General features: G+C 44.4%; 1 non-coding gene across 1 annotated transcript; it reads right to left on the minus strand.

Annotated features, from left to right (window-relative positions):
* Positions 1-12,596: 12,596 nt before the first annotated feature.
* Positions 12,597-12,671, minus strand: Trnas-cga (transfer RNA serine (anticodon CGA)). Its single transcript has one exon. It is a non-coding gene; the product is annotated as a tRNA-Ser (tRNA).
* Between the last annotated feature and the right edge of the window lie 531 nt (positions 12,672-13,202).

Raw genomic sequence — 13,202 nt, forward strand, 5'->3', positions numbered from 1 at the left:
ATTCGTTCGACCGATACTTGAGTATTGCCCATCTGTGTGGGATCCGTACCAGGTTGTGTTGACAGAGGAGATAGAGAAGATCCAAAGAAGAGCGGCGCGTGTCATCACAGGGTTATTTGGCAGGCATGATAGCGTTACGGAGATGTTTAGCAAACTCAAGTGGCAGACTCTGCAAGAGAGGCGCTCTGCATCGCGGTGTAGTTTGCTGTCCAGGTTACGAGAGCGTGCGTTTCTGGATGAGGTATCGAATATATTGCTTCCCCCTACTTATTTCTACCGAGGAGATAACGAATGTAAAATTAGAGAGATTCGAGAGCGCACGGAGGCTTTCCGGCAGTCGTTCTTCCCGCGAACCATACGCCACTGGAACAGGAATGGAAGGTAATGAGAGTGGCACGTAAAATGCCCTCCGCCACACACCGTTGGGTGGCTCGCGGGGTATACATGTAGATGTAGATGTAGATTTAGTCGTATCTAGACGTACCAGGGATTCCATATCACTCCAACTGCACACGCCCCTCACCATTACAAAGCCTCCGTCAGCTTGAACAATCGCCTGCTGACAAGCGGGGTCCATGGATTCATATGGCTGTCACCATACCCCTACAGGTCCATCCACTCGATACAATTTGAAACGAGACTCGTCCGACCAGGCAACATGTTTCCAGTCATCAGCAGTCCAATGTAGGTGTTGACGGGCTCAGGCGAGGCGTAAAGCTCAGTGTACTGCAGTCACCAAGGGTACACGAGTGGACCTTCGGCTCTGAAAGCCCATTGCGATAATGGTTCGACGCTGACACTCGTTGATGGCCTACTATTGAAATCTGAAAGAATTTGCGGAAGGGTTGCACTTCTGACACTTTCAACGATTCTCTTCAGTCGTCGTCAGTCTCGGTCTTGCAGAATCTTTTTCGGGCCGCAGCTATGTCGGAGATTTGGTGTTTTACCGTGTTCTTGTTATTCACGGTACACTCGTGAAATGGTCGTAGGGATAAATCCCGAGTTCATCGTCACGTCGGAGATGCTGTGCCTCATCGCTCATGCGCTGACTATAGCACCACGTTCAAGCTCACTTAAATCTTGATAACCTGCCATTGCAGCAGCAGTAACCGATCTAACAAGTACGGCAGACAGTTTCGTCTTATATAGGCGTTGCCGACTGCAGCGCCTTGTTCTTTCTGTTTACATATCTCCGTATCTGAATACGCACGCCTGTGCCAGTTTCTTTAGCGCTTTAGCGTAGATACAAAATTGCTACTCTGTACCGATATGGTCCAAAATCGATACAGCACATATAGATCGCAACAATAGAAGTGTGTGATTGCACCAGAGCACTCAAAAGTAAGTTATTCCCATACTGTCAACGCTAAGTATCGAAACGATATGTGCACCATTATTACATCTAGTTCCTGCACATAAGTCAGTGCAACACGATATAGGCGAGATACTTCACAGAAGGAGACCTGTCATGAGCCTGCGTACTGTCTACAACTCTCTTTGCATTTCCATACGTACTGTGGAAGCTACTGGGAAATGTATGTCAGAGAGCAGGCAGCAGTATCACAGTTTAGGATTCCTTCTCGTTCCGATCTGGTATGTACCACGGCAAGATGCCTAGGTGCGTGGTATAATTAACTGATATTGTCTTCGAGGTCCCTTCGGGAGTGATACGTCGGGAACTGAATTATGGTGTTAGATTCTTCACTTAATACTGTCTCTTGAAGCTTGCTAAGTAGGTTTCCGCGGTAAAATTCCGCGAAATATATTTTTTGATAATCCATGTGATGGTATTAAGTATAATAAACGTGGTTGTGATACTGTGTCAAACAGTTTTCGGAAATTAAAAAGTCTTACATTTACGTCTTTTTTTTAAGCTGTCGCACCACGAAAGCTGGATTTCGCATCACTAACATTTCATATATCCTTGATGTTTGGCATTGTGTTCGATGTACCTCATTAAACAGGCTTCTCGTAAAGTCTCAATCAATTTCCAAAACACAATGGATGCATTTACATAATACATCAGTATAATTAATTTATGTGATAGCGTGGTGGTGGTAAGTTCCTTTGAGACCAAACTGCTGGGGTCATCGGTTCCTACGCACTACTTAACCTAACTTAAACTAACTTACGCTATGGACAACACACATGCCCGACGGAGGACTCGAACCTCGACGGGGGCAGCCGCGCGAACCGTTTCAGTTATTACCCAGCTGCGCTGAGGCTAAATTTATAACACACATTTTTAGTGGTGTCAGAATTAAAACAAGGCAGTACTTCAGTGTATTCCTTTGTACGGGAACAGTACATTTGAAAATTGAGCTCAGCAGTTCTGCTTTTTCATTATTACATTAAATTTCGGTTCCTGCGCCATTTAAGAATATCATAGCACAAACTTCGGTGGAGACATTTTTCTATAAGATGCTGCTACTGTGTTAATTGAAGGCTTCACAAATTGTCGTTTTCAGAGTCGAACGCGCTTCATTTATCATCTCCGTAACACAGCGGTATGCTTTCTTTTACACTCATTGTGAAGTAGTTGCTGTTTCTTCCAAAACTGGTTACAGTTCTCCGACACGCCACTGGACCTATAATGACAGATCATCTTGAGATAACATTTGGGGGGGGGGGGGGGGGCACTGGAGAGGTTGTTCAGAAAACGCAAAATAATCTTCACACTTGCCAAACTTAACACCTCTGTACTTCTATCTCTGGTGAAAATTGAAAGAGGAATCAGGAAACGTAGATGAGTGGCGAATGCTTAAAATGCACTACAACACACGCCTCCAGATGGAATCCAGCGGCAGTATTCTCACAACCACTTTGCAGCGTTGAGCAGTACTCATGGTCGACAGTTTGAGCACTTGGTATGACAGCCGTGATAATAAACACACGAATCGTACCTGAGCTACGTGCCTGCTCACATTTGGCATAACAGGGCACACCTTTGTGTAAAGCGGGAGAGTGGTCTGCTGCCCTGTTATCTTGATACTACACTCATCCTCATAAACTAAGACTAATGGTGAAACAACGCTCTGGTGGGCGGTTTTCTGGTTTAAATCACCTCGGGGTATGACCATGTGCTGCATCTGACCTGCGGTCGTCGCACGGTGGCGCTGGCAGCAGTCCACACACGCAGAGGTGTGTTGGTGCATGTCAGAGTATGGCGCAGCGAGTAAGTGTACAGACTTTTCAGACTCGCTAATGGTGACTGTGTGTTAAAAATGGCTCAAAGAACACATGTTGATGACGTTATGAGTGGTAGAATTCTAGGGCGACTAGAGGCTGGTCAAACACAGCAGGTCGTAGCACGGGCCCTCTGTGTGCCACAAAGTGTGATCTCAAGAGTATGGCAACGATTCCAGCAGACAGGAAACGTATCCAGACGCTACAGTACGGGACGTCCACAGTGTACATCACCACAAGAAGACCGATATCTCGCCATCAGCGCCCGCAGACGGCCACAGAGTACTGCAGGTAGCCTTGCTCGGGACCTTACCGCAGCCACTGGAACAGTTGTCTCCAGACACACAGTCTTCAGACAACTGAACAGACATGGTTTATTCGCCCAGAGACCTGCAAGGTGCATTCCACTGACTCCTGGTCACAGGAGAGCCCGTAAAGCCTGGTGTCAAGAACACAGTACATGGTCATTGGAACAGTGGTCCCATGTTATGTTCACGGAGGGGTCCAGGTATAGTCTGAACAGTGATTCTCGCCAGGTTTTCATCTGGCGTGAACCAGAAACCAGACACCAACCCATTAATGTCCTTGAAAGGGACCTGTATGGAGGTTGTGGTTTGATGACGTGGGGTGGGATTATGATTGGTGCACGAACACCCCTACATGTCTTTGACAGAGGAACTGTAATAGATCAAGTGTATCGGGACGTCATTTTGCACCAGTATGTCCGCCTTTTCAGGGATGCAGTGGGTCCCACCTTCCTCCTGCTGGATGATAAAAGGCGTGGCGCCGCCGACCTGCCATCCTCGAGGAGTACCTTGAAACAGAAGATATCAGGGGAAAGGAGTTGCCTGCCTGTTCTCCAGACATCAAACCCATCGAGCACGTCTGGGATGCTCTCGGTCGACGTATCGCTGCAAGTCTTCAAACCCCTACGATACTTCAGTAGCTCCGACAGACACTGGCGCAAGAATGGGAGGCTATAACCCAGCAGCTGTTCGACCACTTGGTCCAGAGTGTGCCAACCCGTTGTGCGGCCTGTGTACGTGTGCATGGTGATCATATCCCAGCCGGCCGTGGTGGCCAAGCGGTTAAAGGCGCTACAGTCGGGAACCGCGCGGCCGCTACGGTCGCAGGTTCGAATCCTGCCTTGGGCATGGATGTGTGTGATGTCCTTAGGTTAGTTAGGTTTAGGTAGTTCTAAGTTCTATGGGACTGATGACCTTAGAAGTTAAGTCCCATAGTGCTCAGAGCCACTTGAAGCCATCATATCCCATATTGATGTCTGGGTGCATGCGCAGAAAACAGTGGCATTTAGTAGCACATGTGTTTCGGGACGTTTTTCTCAACTTATCACCAATACCGTGGACTTACAGAACTGTTTTGTGGTTGTTCCCTATGTGCCTATGCTATTAGCTCCAGATTTGTGTAGTGCCACGTTGTGTGGCACCACATTCTGCAATTAACCTTAATTTATGAGCATGAGTGTACATGGATACTCTGCAAATCACATTTAAGGTCCTGGCAGAGGGTTCATCGAACCGCATTCACAGTTCTCTATTATTCCAGTCACGTATAGCGCGAGGGAAGAATGAACACCTATATCTTTCCGTACGAGCTCTGACTTCACTTATTTTATCGTGGTGGTCGTTCCTCTCAATGTAGGTCGGTTTCAGCAAAACATTTTCACATTCGGAGGAGAAGGTTGGTAATTGGAATTTCGTGAGAAGATTCTGTCGCAAAAAAAATCCCTTTCTTTTAATGATGTCCACCCCAAATCCTCCCCCCCCCCCCCCCCCCCATGAACTATGGACCTTGCCGTTGGTGGAGGGGCTTGCGTGCCTCAGCGATACAGATGGCCGTACCGTAGGTACAACCACAACGGAGGGGTATCTGTTGAGAGGCCATAAAAACGTGTGGTTCCTGAAGAGGGGCAGCAGCCTTGTCAGTAGTTGCAAGGGCAACAGTCTGGATGATTGACTGATCTGGCCTTGTAACAATAACCAAAATAGCCTTGCTGTGCTGGTACTGCGAACGGCTGAAAGCAAGGGCCGTAATTTTTCCCGAGGGCATGCAGCTTTACTGTATGATAGAATGATGATGGCGTCCTCTTGGGTAAAATATTCCGGAGGTAAAATAGTCCCCCATTCGGATCTCCGGGCGGGGACTACTCAAGAGGCTGTCGTTATCAGAAGAAAGAAAACTGGCGTCCTACGGATCGGAGCGTGGAATTTCAGATCCCTTAATCGGGTAGGTAGATTAGAAAATTTAAAAAGGGAAATGGAAAGGTTAAAGTTAGATATAGTGGGAATTAGTGAAGTTCGGTGGCAGGAGGAACAAGACTTCTGGTCAGGTGACTACAGGGTTATAAACACAAAATCAAATAGGGGTAATGCAGGAGTAGGTTTAATACTGAATAGGAAAATAGGAATGCGGGTAAGTTACTACAATCAGCATAGTTAACGCATTATTGTGGCCAAGATAGATACGAAGCCCACACCTACTACAGTAGTACAAGTTTATATGCCAACTAGCTCTGCAGATGACGAAGAAATTAAAGAAATGTATGATGAAATAAAAGAAATTATTCAGATAGTGAAAGGAGACGAAAATTTAATAGTCATGGGTGACTGGAATTCGAGTGTAGGAAAAGGGAGAGAAGGAAACGTAGTAGATGAATATGGATTGGGGCTAAGAAATGAAAGAGGAAGCCGCCTCGTAGAATTTTGCACAGATCACAACTTAATCATAGCTAACATTTGGTTTAAGAATCATGAAAGAAGGTTGTACACATGGGAGAACCCTGGAGATACTAAAAGATATCAGTTAGATTATATAATGGTAAGACAGAGATTTAGGAACCAGGTTTTAAATTGTAAGACATTTCCAGGGGCAGATGTGGACTCTGACCACAATCTGTTGGTTATGCCCTGTAGATTAAAACTGAAGAAACTGCAAAAAGGTGGGAATTTAAGGAGATGGGACCTAGATAAACTGACAGAACCAGAGGTTGTACAGAGTTTCAGGGAGAGCATAAGGGCACAATTCACAGTAATGGGGGAAAGAAATACAGTAGAAGAAGAATGGGTAGCTTTGAGGGATGTAGTAGTGAAGGCAGCAGAGGATCAAGTAGGTAAAAAGACGAGGGCTAGTAGAAATCCTTGGGTAACAGAAGAAATGTTGAATTTAATTGATGAAAGGAGGAAATATAAAAATACAGTAAATGAAGCAGGCAAAAAGGAATACAAACGTCTCAAAAGTGAGATCGACAGGAAGTGCAAAATGGCTAAGCAGGGATGGCTAGAGCACAAATGTAAGGATGTAGAGGCTTATCTCACTAGGGGTAAGATAGATACTGCCTACAGGAAAATTAAAGAGGCTTTTGGTGATAAGAGAACCACTTGTATGAACATCAAGAGCTCAGATGGGAACCCAGTTCTAAGCAAAGAAGGGAAGGCAGAAAGGTGGAAGGAGTATATAGAGGGTCTATACAAGGGCGATGTACTTGACGACAATATTATGGAAATGGAAGAGAAGGTAGATGAAGATGAAATGGGAGATACGATACTGCGTGAAGAGTTTGACAGAGCACTGAAAGACCTGAGTCGAAACAGGGCGCCCGGAATAGACAACATTCATTGGAACTACTGACGGCCTTGGGAGAACCAGTCCTGACAAAACTGTACCATCTGGTGACCAAGATGTATGAAACAGGCGAAATATGGTTCAAATGGCTCTGAGCACTATGGGACTTAACATCTATAGCCATCAGTCCCCTAGAACTTAGAACTACTTAAACCTAACTAACCTAAGGACATCACACACATCCATACCCGAGGCAGGATTCGAACCTGCGACTGTTGCGGTCTCGCGGTTCCAGACTGAAGCGCCTAGAACCGCTCGGCCACACCGGCCGGCCCAGGCGAAATACCCTCAGACTTCAAGAAGAATATAATAATTCCAATCCCAAAGAAAGCAGGTGTTGACAGATGTGAAAAATTCCGAACAATTAGTTTAATAAGCACAGCTGCAAAATACTAACACGAATTCTATACAGACGAATGGAAAAACTTGTAGAAGCCGACCTCGGGGAAGATCAGTTTGGATTCCATAGAAATAGTGGAACACGTGAGGCAATACTGACCTTACGACTTACCGTGGAAGAAAGATTAAGGAAAGGCAAATGTACGTTTCTAGCATTTGTAAACTTAGAGAAACCTTTTGACAATGTTGACTGGAATACTCTCTTTCAAATTCTGAAGGTGGCAGGGGTAAAATACAGGGAGCGAAAGGCTATTTACAATTTGTCCAGAAACCAGACGGCAGTTATAAGAGTCGAGGGACATGAAAGGAAAGCAGTGGTTGGGAAGGGAGTGAGACAGGGTTGTAGCCTCTCCCCGATGTTATTCAATCTGTATATTGAGCAAGCAGTAAAGGAAACAAAAGAAAAATTTGGAGTAGGTATTACAATCCATTGAGAAGAAATAAAAACTTTGAGGTTCGCCGATGACATTGTAATTCTGTCAGAGACAGCAGAGGACTTGGAAGAGCAGTTGAATGGAATGGACAGTGTCTTGAAAGGAGGGTATAAGATGAACATCAACAAAAGCAAAACAAGGATAATTGAATGTAGTCGAATTAAGTCGGGTGATGCTGAGGGAATTGGATTAGGAAATGAGACACTTAAAGTAGTAAAGGTGTTTTGCTATTTGGGGAGCAAAATAACTGATGATGGTCGAAGTAGAGAGGATATAAAATGTAGACTGGCAATGGCAAGGAAAGCGTTTCTGAAGAAGAGAAATTTGTTAACATCGAGTGTCAGGAAGTCGTTTCTGAAAGTATTTGTATGGAGTGTAGCCATGTATGGAAGTGAAACATGGACGATAAATAGTTTGGACAAGAAGAGAATAGAGGCTTTCGAAATGTTGTGCTATAGAAGAATGCTGAAGATTAGATGGGTAGATCACATAACTAATGAGGAAGTATTGAACAGGATTGGGGAGAAGAGAAGTTTGTGGCACAACTTGACCAGAAGAAGGGATCGGTTGGTAGGACATGTTCTGAGGCATCAAGGGATCACCAATTTAGTATTGGAGGGCAGCGTGGAGGGTAAAAATCGTAGAGGGAGATCAAGAGATTAATAAATTAAACAGATTCAGAAGGATGTAGGTTGCAGTAGGTATTGGGAGATGAAGCAGCTTGCACGGGATAGAGTAGCATGGAGAGCTGCATCAAACCAGTCTCAGGACTGACAACAACAACAACAACAACCCCAAATCCTTTATCATTTCTGTGTTACTCTCTCCCATATTTCGCGATAGTAAAAAACGTGCTGGCCTCCTTTGAACCTTATCGATGTACTCCGCCAGTAAGGATCCCGCACTGCGCAGCAGTATTTTGAAAGAGGACGGATAAGCGTAGTGTAGGCAGGCTCCTTAGTAGGTGTGTTACATTTTCTAAGTGTCCTGCCAATTAAACAGAGTCCTTGGTTAGCCTTCCCCACAACATTTTCTATGTGTTCCTTCCAATTTCAGTCGTTCCTAATTGTAATACCTAGGTATTTAGTTGAATTTACGGCTTTTAGATTTGACTGGTTAATCGTGTAACCGAATTTTAACGAGTTCCTTTTAGCTCTCATGTAGATGACCTCACACTTTTCGTCATTTGGGTCAACTTCCACTTTTCGCACCATTCAGATATCTTTTCTAAATCGTTTTGCAATTTATTTTGATCTTCTGATGACTTTATTAGTCGATAATTGACATCGTCATCTGCAAACAACCTAAGACGGCTGCTCAGATTGTCTCCCAAATCGTTTATATAGATAAGGAACAGCAAAGGTCCTATAACTGACTTTCCGTCAATTACTACGAATTGTGACCTCTCTGACAAGAAATCACAAATCCAGTCACGTAACTGAAACGGTATTCCATAAGCAGGAAATTTCACTACGAGCTGCTTGTGTGGTACCATGTCAAAAGCCCTCCGGAAATCCAGAAATACGGAATCGATCTGAAATCCCTTGTCAATAGCGCTCAACAGTTCATGTGAATAAAGAGCTAGTTGTGTTTCACAGGAATGATGTTTTCAAAACTCATGTTGACGGTGTGTCAATAGACCGTTTTCTTCGTGGTAATTCATAGAGTTCGAACAGAATATATGTTACAAAATCCTCCTGCATGTCGACGTTAATGATATGGGCCTATAATTTAGTGGATTACTCCTACTACCTTTCTTGAAATTGGTGTGATCTGTGCAACTTTCCAGTCTTTGGGTACGGATCTTTCGTCGAGCGATCGGTTGTATATGAATGTTCAGTGTGGAGCTAATGCATCAGCACACTCCGAAAGGAACCTAATTGGTATACAGTCTGGACAAGAAGACTTGATTTCATTAAGGGATGTAAGTTGCTTCACTACTCCGAGGATATTTACTTCTACGTTAGTCATGTTACCAACTGTTCTCGATTCAAATTCTGGAATATTTACTTCGTCTTCTTTTGTGAAGGCTTTTCTGAATGCTGTGTTTTGTAACTCTGCTTTGGCAGCACTGTCTTGGGTTGTATTTCCATTGCTATGACGCAGAGAAGGCATTGATTGTTTCTTGCCGCTAACATACTTCACACACGACCAGAATCTCTTTGGATTTTCTGCCAGGTTTCGAGACAAAGTTCCGTTGTGGAAGCTGTTACAAGCAACTCGCATTGAAGTCAGCGCTAAATTTGGAGGTTCTGAGCGTGTGAGGTGGAATGGTTTCAAACAATCAAATTGAGCTTGCTTACTGAGAAATGAAATTACTTCATCTCTGGTGCAGAAACTGGGCTACCAAAACTATCATGTTCGACAATGCTGAACGTACCCTCCTATGGTAAGAGGTAGGAACAAATAAACATGATAATTTTGGATGTCCAGGTATTACTGTGTTGGGAGGCATAATGCTGCATAGGCGTACTCACCTCCAAATCTTCGAATACGGCACATTTACTGGTCAGCGTTCTTGTGACACTTTGCTCTTTCATCATGTATGTCTTTTCAGGGGTGCATTCCGCCCTGACTTAATTTTTATGGATGACAATGCACGACCGCATCGAACATCGGTGATGGAGGAGCTCTTCGAACTAGAGGATATTCCGCCCGTTACCCCAACATAAATCCCGTCGGGCGCGTGTCAGATATGTTGGGGAAAAATATTGTTCCACGGACACATTCACGAACGACCATCCAGCAGATGTGAATCATGCTGGTCTAGCAATGGAGCGCCGTATCACAAGAACTCTTTACCAATCTTATGGTCGGCTTGGGAGCAAATTGCAGAGTCCGTTTGATCAGACACCCCGGTAAGAACCATACCCCGAACTTTGTAACGGCCAGGGACCATCATAAAACGCAGTGTCTTCAGCGAAATTGTCTTTGAATAAAAGAGTCATTTCTGTTCAAGTCATTCGTTCATTTAACATGTGCGCTGTACTGTAGTAAGTCTGTTTATGTATGTTGCCCTAGGTTATTTGGCTGTGATACATCAGGCGAAAGTTACTTTTGAAACGTCCCCTTAGAAAAATTATACATGACTGTGCTTAAACTGACACACAATATTTTTAGCGCAACGCAATCTGACTTTCAAAAATCCCTACAAAAGAATGGCCCTGACTAACATTAACCTATACCTTTCACAAATCACTTACCTCACCAAAAATCTTCGTTACTCGAACTACTGCAATACAGCGAGCGCCACTACTGCCAGCTAAATAATAGATTCAAACTACGGAAGGCACTAACTACTGATAGGCATAGTTAGCAAATGAAAGACTTTAATAGAGAACAAGCAATGTATTTACCTCAATAGTGTTCAAAAGTCATAATGTATATAGCAGTTCATGATATCCAGTATTACAAATTTCAAAACTCCGCCATCTCTCTCCCCACATCCACCACTGCTGGCGGCTCACCTCCAACTGCGCAACGCTACGCGCTGTTCACATCCAGCTGCCCAACACTACAATGGCAGAGAACAATGCAAACTAGCCACAGACTGCATACAACACAGCCAGTGATTTTCATACAGAGCGCTACGTGGCGTTACCAATAAGAAAGCATAAACAGCCTACTTACATAGTGCAGCAATGGTTAAAATAAAATTTTATAGATGTACTAATATAAATATTTTATGCCTACAGACCCAGTAAAGAATATCTTTGATGTACTTCAAAAAAAAACGAAGGAGCACAAAAACACATTTCCCTTCACAGACTGCATACAGCACAGCCAGTGATTTTCATACAGAGCGCTACGCGGCGTTACCAATAAGAAAGCATAAACAGCCTACTTACATAGCCCCCATGCTCCCCACAAAAAAATTTACAAATTGTTTTGGGCAGTGGGCAATAATGATTTGAAAAAAAATTTCATAATTCCAATAACAAAGATATCAAATGCACACACTTATTGATACAATGTTGGTCAAAAGCTAAAATTTTCTCACAGTCCATAAAGACAGTCCTGATCATTCATCATAATAGTAATTACAGTTTCTTTTAGTTTCACTCTTAATTTTTGCCCATCTTCGTATTATGCGTGATATATTTGGAATTAACTGACACTTATTGAAGCAAACACCTGGGCGACGTGGTACCTGACGAGTACTCTTGGCCACTTTTCCCAGTCAGATGCCATATGTACACTAATGGTTCACAGATGAAGCTATCAAACCAAAACAAACAACTGCATTGCAGGCCAAATAAGTTGTTTAAAAATTTATGTTGTGCAAAAATATTGTTCTAGGTGTAAGCAAGGTAACAGGAGTATTAGAAATGACTTACCTTAATCAGACGCCAGGAAATCAGGTCCATCTTTATATAGATAGTTGCAGTACCTCTGCTGAGCAGTATTAAGTGACGAATCAAAACACCTTCGGCCATCTAAATTACCTGTTATTTTATTTGAGCAACCGGTTTCAGCGCTGCATACTCTACCTTCAAGTCCCCTGACCGACGTGTAAGAATAGTCCGACCTCTGATCCAGTCGAAATATGAGCCAGCATTCAGTGACTCCTATCCGCAGACTTTTCTTTTGTTAACTCTCGTCGCTAGGTTTGTAAAGGCCTCGTCGCTACTGCTGCGGACGCCGAGTTGCCACTGCTGTTACGGGAGGCAGAGTTTGTGAGTTCGTGAAACGGCTTCTGGCGCAGTACACCGCTAAGACAATTACTGCCTGCCACTACTAGACAGCTATGGTCCGGGTCAGGTAGCACGATACGAGAAGGAACGTTCTACAGCACTCCAACAAATTCTTAAAAAAAAAAAAATTGGCTCTAAGCACTATGGGACTTAACATCTGAGGTCATCAGTCCCCTAGACTTAGAACTACGTAAACCTAACTAACCTAAGGACATGAAACTTCCTGGCAGATTAAAACTATGTGCCGGGCCGAGACTCGAACTCGGGACCTTTGCCTTTCGCGGGCAAGAGCTCTACCAACTGAGCTACCCAAGCACATCTCACGCCCCGTCCTCACAGCTTTACTTCTGCCAGTACCTCGTCTCCTACCTTCCAAACTTTACAGAAGCTCTCCTGCGAACCTTGCTGAACTAGCACTCCTGAAAGAAAGGATATTGCGGAGACATGGCTTAGCCACAGCCTGGGGGATGTTTCCAGAATGAAATTTTCACTCTGCAGCGGAGTTCGAGTCTCGGCCCTGCACACAGTTTTAATCTGCCAGGAAGTTCAAATGGCTCTGAGCACTATGGGACTCAACAGCTTAGGTCATAAGTCCCCTAGAACTTGGAACTACTTAATCCTAACTAACCTAAGGACATCACACACACCCATGCCCGAGGCAGGATTCGAACCTGCGACCGTAGCAGCCCCGCGGTTCCGGACTGCAGTGCCAGAACCGCACGGCCACCGCAGCCGGCTGCCAGGAAGTTTCATATCAGCGCGCACTCCGCTGCAGAGTGAAAATCTCTTTCTGCAACCTAAGAACAGCACACAGATCCATGCACGAGGCAGGATTCGAACCTGCGAC

The sequence above is a fragment of the Schistocerca cancellata genome, chromosome 6 (genome assembly GCF_023864275.1).
Source record: "Schistocerca cancellata isolate TAMUIC-IGC-003103 chromosome 6, iqSchCanc2.1, whole genome shotgun sequence".
In the NCBI taxonomy this organism is placed as follows: Eukaryota; Metazoa; Arthropoda; class Insecta; order Orthoptera; family Acrididae; genus Schistocerca; species Schistocerca cancellata.